Raw genomic sequence first — 8,294 nt, 5'->3', positions numbered from 1 at the left:
CAATTGACTTAATGATTTATCAATAAAAATGGTCATTTGTTATGAAATTAAAAGTTTCAAGAGGCGAGATGTAATTTTCAGAATCATATAAAGCAATTCGTAAAATACTATCTTACTTTAAATTTTAGGGTAAATTATAAATAAATTTTATGAGATTTGTTTAAAATACGAATTACCTCCATAATTTAAAAAATTACAAACACCTCCTTATTGGAATTTTTTATTTAACAAAATAAACAAAAAAATAAAATTTCTAACTATTGTTTTATACAATAATAAAATTATTTAAGTTTTTAATTGAAGCAAATTTCTGACATCATTAAAACTATTAATTAACTTAATGATATATTAATAAAAAGGATCATTTGTTATGAAATTAGAAGTTTCAAAGGGTAAGATATAATTTTCAGAACCATATAAAGCAATTTATATTTTAAGTAAATCTCAAAAAGTGTATTCGTAATTTATCTTAAATTTTTTAAAAAAGAAAAAATATATTTTGAATGGTAGCTTCCTTGTCAGAACATCTCGGCAACTTTATTTCGATGGGTAGAAATGAGACAAATTCACAACAACTACTTGCAACGGCGGACCCTAGGGGGGGTTGTGGCATATAGGGCTTTTCTCGCTTTCTTCACATGCTTGAGCGTATTAATAAAATACATATATCAAAAGGCTCTGGAAATTTTGTATTATTATAGGTAGTGTTTGGTTTCTTCTTTGCTAATTGCAAAGATGGCCCCTCCTTTAAAAAATACTTTAAGTTCTCACCACAATTAATTAAATTAAAATGTTTGGTTGATGATTTATAGTTGTGTTTGATTATCACTCGTAGTGATTGTTTTTATTTGTAAATTTAGTTATATATCACCACAATTTTTATGTAGAATGTAATTTCAAAACAATGACAAAAATTATGTCTATACAACATTATTTGTTCTGTTTGTATAACACTACCACTATATAAATTTTCTATTTATAGCACTACTACTTGGTCTACAATATGGAAAAAAATATCCATATAATACTATTTACTTTTTTGTTTTGTACATATTCTAATATTGATTGAAAAATTTATTTGCAAATTTAATGATGTTTTTTAAAAAATTTATAATTATAATAATGTATCTTTTGTTATAATTTACATATAATATTTTTGCTATGAGTAAAATAATTTTAATTTAGTGGTCAATTTTAAATATAAAATTTAATTGCCACCCCCCTCTCCATCCCCCTCCCCCTCCTCCTAATTCTCGCTTCCCCTACTGACTACTTGTGATCTCATAAAATGATTTTTTTTCTTTACTAGAGCAAATCAATCTTGGTTTCTCTTCTTTCACTCTAAGATTTAAACATGACCTAAAATACTAATCTTATTTTAAATTTTAGGTTAAATTATAAATAAACTTCATGAGATTTGTTTAAAATACGAATTACCTACTTTAGAAAATTATAAACACCTCCTTATCGAAATTTTTTATTTAACAAAATAAACAAAAATAAATAAATTTTCTAACTGCTATTTTATAGCATAATAAAATTACTTGAATTTTTAATTAAAAAGAATTTTCGGCATCATTAAAACTATTAATTAACTTGATTTATTACTACAGGGGTCAATTGTTCTGAAATTAAAAATTTCAAGGAGTGAGATGTAATTTTTAAAACTATACAAAAAATTTATATTTTAAGTAAAATCTCAAATAGTGTATTAATAATTTATCCTAGATTACTTTTTTTTAAAAACAAATACTGAATGGTAGTTTCCATTGTTTCGGTGGGTAGAAATGAGACAAATTCACGGCAATTACTTGCAAGGTGGACTAGAGGGGAAAGTGGCTGATAGATTAGAATAACAACAACATGGCTGCTGCCTTGGTTGGAGGAGCATTTCTGTCCGCCACCCTTCAAGTTCTGTTTGACCGTTTGGCTTCTCGCGAGTTCGTCAACTTTTTCCGTGCTCAAAAGCATGATGATAAACTCCGAGCATTGATAGAGACCCTCTCCAATCACCACCGCACAACCCCCACACACACGTGGCGGATGGTGATTGAAGGAGAAGGGAAAAAATAAAAAGCAAAAGAAAAAGTAGCCAATCAAAAAAGAGAGGGGGTCAAAGGGGTGAGGGGAAAGGGAGTCTTAAACATTTTTGATAAACTCCTCAGGAAGCTCAAGTCAACATTGTGGGGACTTAATGTTCTGCTCGATGATGCAGAGGACAAGCAGATCACTAACACTGCTGTGAAAGACTGGGTGGATGAACTTAAAGTTGTTGTGTATCATGCAGATGATTTACTCGATGAGATTGATACCGCAGCTTTGCGATTCAAGTCCGAAGCCAAGTACCATAGCGGGTCAGACCAGGTACGAAGTCCCACCTTGATGTCTTCTCCTAGTTCATTTGATGCAGATATAGTGTCCAAGATAGAGGAGATCATTGATAGATTAGAATATTTTGCAAAAGAAAAAGATGTTCTCGGTTTGAGAGAAGTTGCTGGGCAAAAATGGAATCACAGAATGCCAACAACTTCTTTGGTTGATGAATCTGGTGTTTGCGGAAGGGATAATGACAAGGAGGATGTAATTAAATTGCTGCTCTCAGGTGAGGCAAGTGGTGGTAATCAGAAGATAGATGTGATTGCGATAGTGGGGATGGGTGGGGTTGGCAAGACCACCCTTGCTCAATTTTTATACAATGATGGCAGAGTGGATGATCACTTTGATATGAAAGCATGGGTTCACTACAAGAATTAACACTTTTGGCAACAAAAAAATTGGTCGCTAAAAGTCTATTTTTGGTCGGCAAAAGTTATCCGTGACCAAATTTTTTGGTCGCTACTTTGGTCGCCAATTGAGGGTCAGCAAAAGTAATTCGCGACCAAAATTATGGTTGGTCGGCAAAAGTTGGATTTTGCCGATTAAATTTTTAGTCGCTAAATATTTAATTACCGCGACTAATTTTTTTTGTCGCCAAAACACTTTGGTCGCGAAAAGTGATATTTTCCCGACCAAATTTCTTAGTCGCCAATTGTCACATTTGGCGACTAAAAAGTTTGGTCGCCAATTATTACATTTCGCGACCAAATTTTTTGGTCGCATTTATCACATTTCGCGACCAAAAAAATTGGTCGCCATTTGTGTCTTTTCGCGACCAAAACTTTTGGTCGGCAAAAGTGAGATTCCACGACCAAGAGCTGTTTTGGTCGGCAATACATGTATTTTTTGCGACCAAAACTCTTGGTCGGCAATTGTCATTTTTTGCGAAAAAAAATAATTTTGGATGTCGCGACTAATAAATTGGTCGTCAAAGCAGGAAAACAGTACACCTGTAATGATGTTATAATTCAATCAATCCATAATAAACTTATAATTTTAAAGCATCATTCAAATTAATTGAATTATTAACATTCGACACAATACATAATTCATTAACATTCGACACAATACAACTATTCTAAGTTTTCAATTCATATTCAACACAATACATTAAGTTGCCTTGATAGCCAATCAAAAAGATCCACTAAGTTTTAATTCATTAACTATTCAACACAATACATAATTCATATTCTAAGTTTTAATACACTAAGTTGCCTTGATAGCCAATCAAAAAGATCCTTGCGCCCTTTCGTGCCAAGCTTCGCATCCATCAAAGCAGTAGTGATGTAAGGCACCTAATAAATAAACAGAATTGGAAAATTTATCAGAGAAGCATGATAGTGGCAGCAACATTGGATTGCAAACCCGTATCTTTGCAAAAATCAATTAAATCCTATAAACATGTACATCGTATTAAGACAACTAGCTGGCATAATAAAACTGTACCTGTTGTTGTACCTGCAAATTTCAATACACGATGATTAATAAGCTAACAGCCATAACAACCCTGCCAGTAAGATAAGCAAAAAAGTTAAATACCTGTGTCATTGTCAAATCCTACTCCAACACAAATAAAATTCAATGATTGCTAATTGGAGGTTGAGCAGTTCTATCAGACACTAATTACTTCTCTAGGTAGCATATCTTACAAATGATGAGTTATTGAAGACCTAACATGAACTTATTCGGGCATAGTTAACTATCAAAGCTCCATTCCCTTTAAATGACCTAAAATTTGCAATTCACCTGAAGTGGGCCCTTCAGCACAATAAATATTTTCTTACTTTCCAATTTCCCAATAGGCAATAACATAGCACATAAATTCGAGGAATGGCACAAGTGACGTTCCATACAGTGGTAAACCCAACGTCATAAACTTTGACGCTCTTTCATTCTTCCCTTCATGATCACCAAAACTCATGGTACATGTTCAAGAGAAATCAGAAAAACTAAGTATAAACATTGGACATGGAGAAAGAATAACCTTCCAGCCATTCTTTCCATACAGCACTCTTTAATTGTGAAACACTATCAGCATTTACTCCTACTGACAGTGATGAATTGCATTACTCATATATATATAGTGTTGTGGGTTATCATGAAAAATTAGATTTTATTATTTTGTCCAAAAAGATAACTTACTTGAAGAACAATCATAATTTAAAAATGAAAAGAAAAGAAGATGGTATTAACTGATAGGAACAACGGCGTGCAAATAAAACTACATATTCAGGCATTTGACAAAAAAAATTAATTCAAAATACCAGACAGTAAAAATTGTTAGGCTGATGCTGTCAAACAAAGCAAAAATGACACCCCCACAAAAATTACTACTTTTTTTATAATTATTTACGCCATGTAATTTCCCCTTCAATATATATATATATATATAAATGTAGTACCGCAAATCATAGTGAATGCGACCGTCCTGATGCTGTCAAACAATTTAATTGTTAGGTTGTAAATGCCACCAATTTATACTGAGGCATAAATAAATACATTCATATAGTTTATTTATTTATATATATTTTTCATTGATTCTATTCTAGTCCCAATAATTATAATTTGAACACAAAAAAAAAAACCTCACCACTTTGAGTCAGTTTTAATGTTGACCTACATCCAAGTTAATTAGTAAGAAGATGAATAAACCCATCATCCTCTTCCCTCACCAAGGGCAAAATGAGCACTACTTTTGCCTTGGACCCACCAAATCCAAATGGGTTATCCATTTTCTACATGAATAAACCCATCATCCTCTTCCCTCACCAACCAAACACAACCTAAAGAAAACAATTTTAAAATATTACAAACAAAGCAAGAGAAAAAAAGAAGTGGGAATTCTCGAGGCAAAAGAACTAGTAGGAAACTAGCCTTTAAAAGAAAAAAAGAAAAGAAAAATGAAAATAAATAAAGCAACCTAAATTGCATTTTAGACTAACAGCAGAAACACCAACCACTGAGGAAGCTTCCACAATTTCATCGTGCAGTCTTCGCTATATGTCGCGACAAGGTTTCTGTGGGAGTGATGTGTGATACCAATTACATCCTTCTCATGGACCTGCCAAATTATTAAGAAATAATAAGAGCACTTTCAAGCCAGAAATATTGGATTTCTGCATAATGCAAGCCAAATTAGTAAATAAATATAACTAACAATTAATACCACATCCTGTAATGCAAGCCAATTAATACCACATAAATATAACTAACAATTAACAATTAATACCACATCAAAGCAGAACATCAGCAGACCAAATAGCAGCCTCAGAGCAGCAACATAGAGCAATAGCATACACCATTAAATAACCTTTGATGGGGTTCTAATTTGTTGGATATGGGAAACAACATCCTGTACTGAGTATACTCTGCAGTGTTGCTTTTAATCCACAAAGCCACTCTGAGTTTAATCAATTCCTTAACATACTAGAACCTTAACCAAAACCAACTCAAGCTGCATAAGCCTGTGACTCCAGTCCACCCACACACAGCAAGGATCATACCAGCAGTGGCTCGGCCCACCCCCAGCTCACCTTAACACAGTGGCATTCACAGTCACTTGATCCACATTGCTACCCTCACCCACCCCCAAAGGTATTCCTAGAGCAGAATCACAACAAAAAAAAAAAATAAAAAAAAAATACCAGCAGAGCACACCCACACCCAGTAAAAAAACGTACCAGCAGAACACACCTGGGACCATGTCAGCATCAACCACCATGCTCACAGAACAACAAGGCAGCCATGCTCACCCTCCAGTTCTGCTACAGTGCTTGACTTGAGGCAGATTAAAGACCAAGACAATAATAGAGTAGAAGTCCATTTTCCTGACTTAACATTCTATTCCTAAAGAGAGCCAAAGTTTTACTTTTAAAATTCTACGATCAAATTCACAGGTGACTACTTATGTTACAGTTTCACTTCCATCTCCTAATACATACATACATACATCTAATACCATTAACTTATGTTGTGTAACGAGACTCTCCTTCCATTACTTTTACAATTCTTAAATTAAATGTTCTTTTATCAAGTATCCTAGTAAGAAAAGAAATCTATTTGACTAATTTTCACTCCACTTTCAAATGCAATTAATTATTAAATGTTTATCCCTCTTCTTAAAAGTATATGTTTGTAAAGAAAGAAGTACATCATTGCAAATCCTAAAAGCAATAGATTCATCATTGCTCTCTTACAATTATTAGAAATAACAAGCTTTACTCTTACAATGGAGGTGCTCATAACATATAATAAATGTATAAATATATATATAATAATACAAATAATATATTTTGTGTGTGTTTCCCATGTGTCATGTCATGGGAAACATTTGTGAAGATTTTCATGTTGACATGTCCGAATCCATGCTTCTTAAGATGCAATGTGGAAGATATAAAAGAGCTTACCTATGTATATCGTCATGTGATCCTTGTCACTTGAGGATTTCTTCCAAGGGATGATGATGGAGGTTTTGCTTTTGCATCTTTGGAGAGCAATGAGACGTCCAACAATGAAAAGAGAACCCACCATGGTCCCGGTCACTATTTCTAGAGCTAAAAGCCAGGCGGGTTTTGAAGCTAAGGCAGGTTTTGGAGCTTCCTCATTCATAATTCCATCTTGACCATGCCAGTGGTTCTGGTTGACTCCTGAATGACTGGTAGCAGGTGGAGCTTTGGCTGTAATACAAGGAATTTTGTCATTTACAAACCACAAAGTTGCACTTAATTTGCAACAATTTGCACCAACATCATGTTCTAGTGGAGTGGATGTTACAAAAGAGATTTGATTAAATATCATTATACTTGTAACTAAAACAAGGATTAAATGTCCCCAAAGAAACTCAAATTGGCCATTTAAAATAATAATTAAAAAAAAGAGTTAAAACTCTTTTTAAAGGGCTTTATCAATGGTTCTACTCCCTCCCGTACTGACATCTTTAAAACTTTTCAAGGGTGTTTATGAATCCTCTTAGGAAGCTCACCAATTACAGAGCCCCAAGGATGATCATGTTGTACATACTACATACCACATCGTGCAGTAGAGCGCTGCTTGGGATCTTTGTCTTGAAGGCAGTTCCCTTGAAAGCTTGACCTGCATGAATTAAACTATGTAATGAAAAGTTTAGGAAACAAAAACAATCCAGATTGAAGGTATTTCAAAAGAGTACCTTGGAAGGTAATCTAAGCACTTGGGAATGCTCCCAACAAAGAAGTTGAATGAGAAATCAGCAAATTTTAACTGAGATGAACGACAGAAGCTAGTAGTGTTCTCACTTGAGGTATACCTGTAGCAGAAATGGCATGTGTCAATTTAAGAAGATCAATACATTGGGAGCGATTTGCTGCAAAATGTTGGTATTTTATTTTTCAAATCGACTAGATTAACAAACGCTGAAGTGGACCTCAATTTTCTCAGCATACCCCTTGTGGTTTGCCCTTTAAGCACTTCATGTTCCTGATTCTTAAATAAAGTTACCCTCATACTCTTGGATTAAATTGTAGATGTTATACTTTCTATCCAAATTGACAGGAAGGCAAGTGACATGCCTATTGTTCACATCATTTTAACTTAGTGCTCCCAAAGTCAGCCATAGAAAAGGGTAAATCTTCAAGAGAACCAAGAGCATTCCAGAAAATTCAACTTTTAAGAAACTTCATAGTTCATACCTCACTATGTAGAGCAGAAGCTGCAGAACCACGATCAGCAGGATCTATGGAAAGTAGGGTCTCCATAAGCTCTAAGGCTTGTGCAGGGAAGTCCTTAAATGTATCTGCAACACAGCGTCTATAAGGCTGTTGGGGCTTGAAAATGGTAGCATGAGGCAACTTTGACTTTCTCCAGTATTCCTCAGAGGGTGAGCCACAAAGCATAAAAATTTTATGCAACTGCTCAACCTACAAGGCAGAAACTACAAACTT

General features: G+C 34.1%; 1 long non-coding RNA gene across 2 annotated transcripts; it reads right to left on the bottom strand.

Moving 5' to 3' along the window:
- Window positions 1-3,367: 3,367 nt before the first annotated feature.
- Window positions 3,368-7,801, bottom strand: LOC145812772 (uncharacterized). 2 transcript variants are annotated; one of them, XR_014356300.1, is made up of 6 exons: window positions 7,544-7,801; window positions 7,358-7,467; window positions 6,783-7,052; window positions 5,334-5,437; window positions 3,823-3,883; window positions 3,368-3,671 (listed from the first exon to the last, which is right to left on the bottom strand). It is a non-coding gene; the product is annotated as an uncharacterized LOC145812772 (long non-coding RNA). The 2 variants fall into 2 exon arrangements; XR_014356299.1 differs by having other exon boundaries at window positions 7,403-7,467; window positions 7,544-7,800.
- Window positions 7,802-8,294: the final 493 nt, after the last annotated feature.

This window comes from Camellia sinensis, chromosome 15, assembly GCF_055761805.1.
Source record: "Camellia sinensis isolate YWXY chromosome 15, ASM5576180v1, whole genome shotgun sequence".
In the NCBI taxonomy this organism is placed as follows: domain Eukaryota; kingdom Viridiplantae; phylum Streptophyta; class Magnoliopsida; order Ericales; family Theaceae; genus Camellia; species Camellia sinensis.
This window is presented reverse-complemented; position numbering and strand designations above follow the sequence as displayed.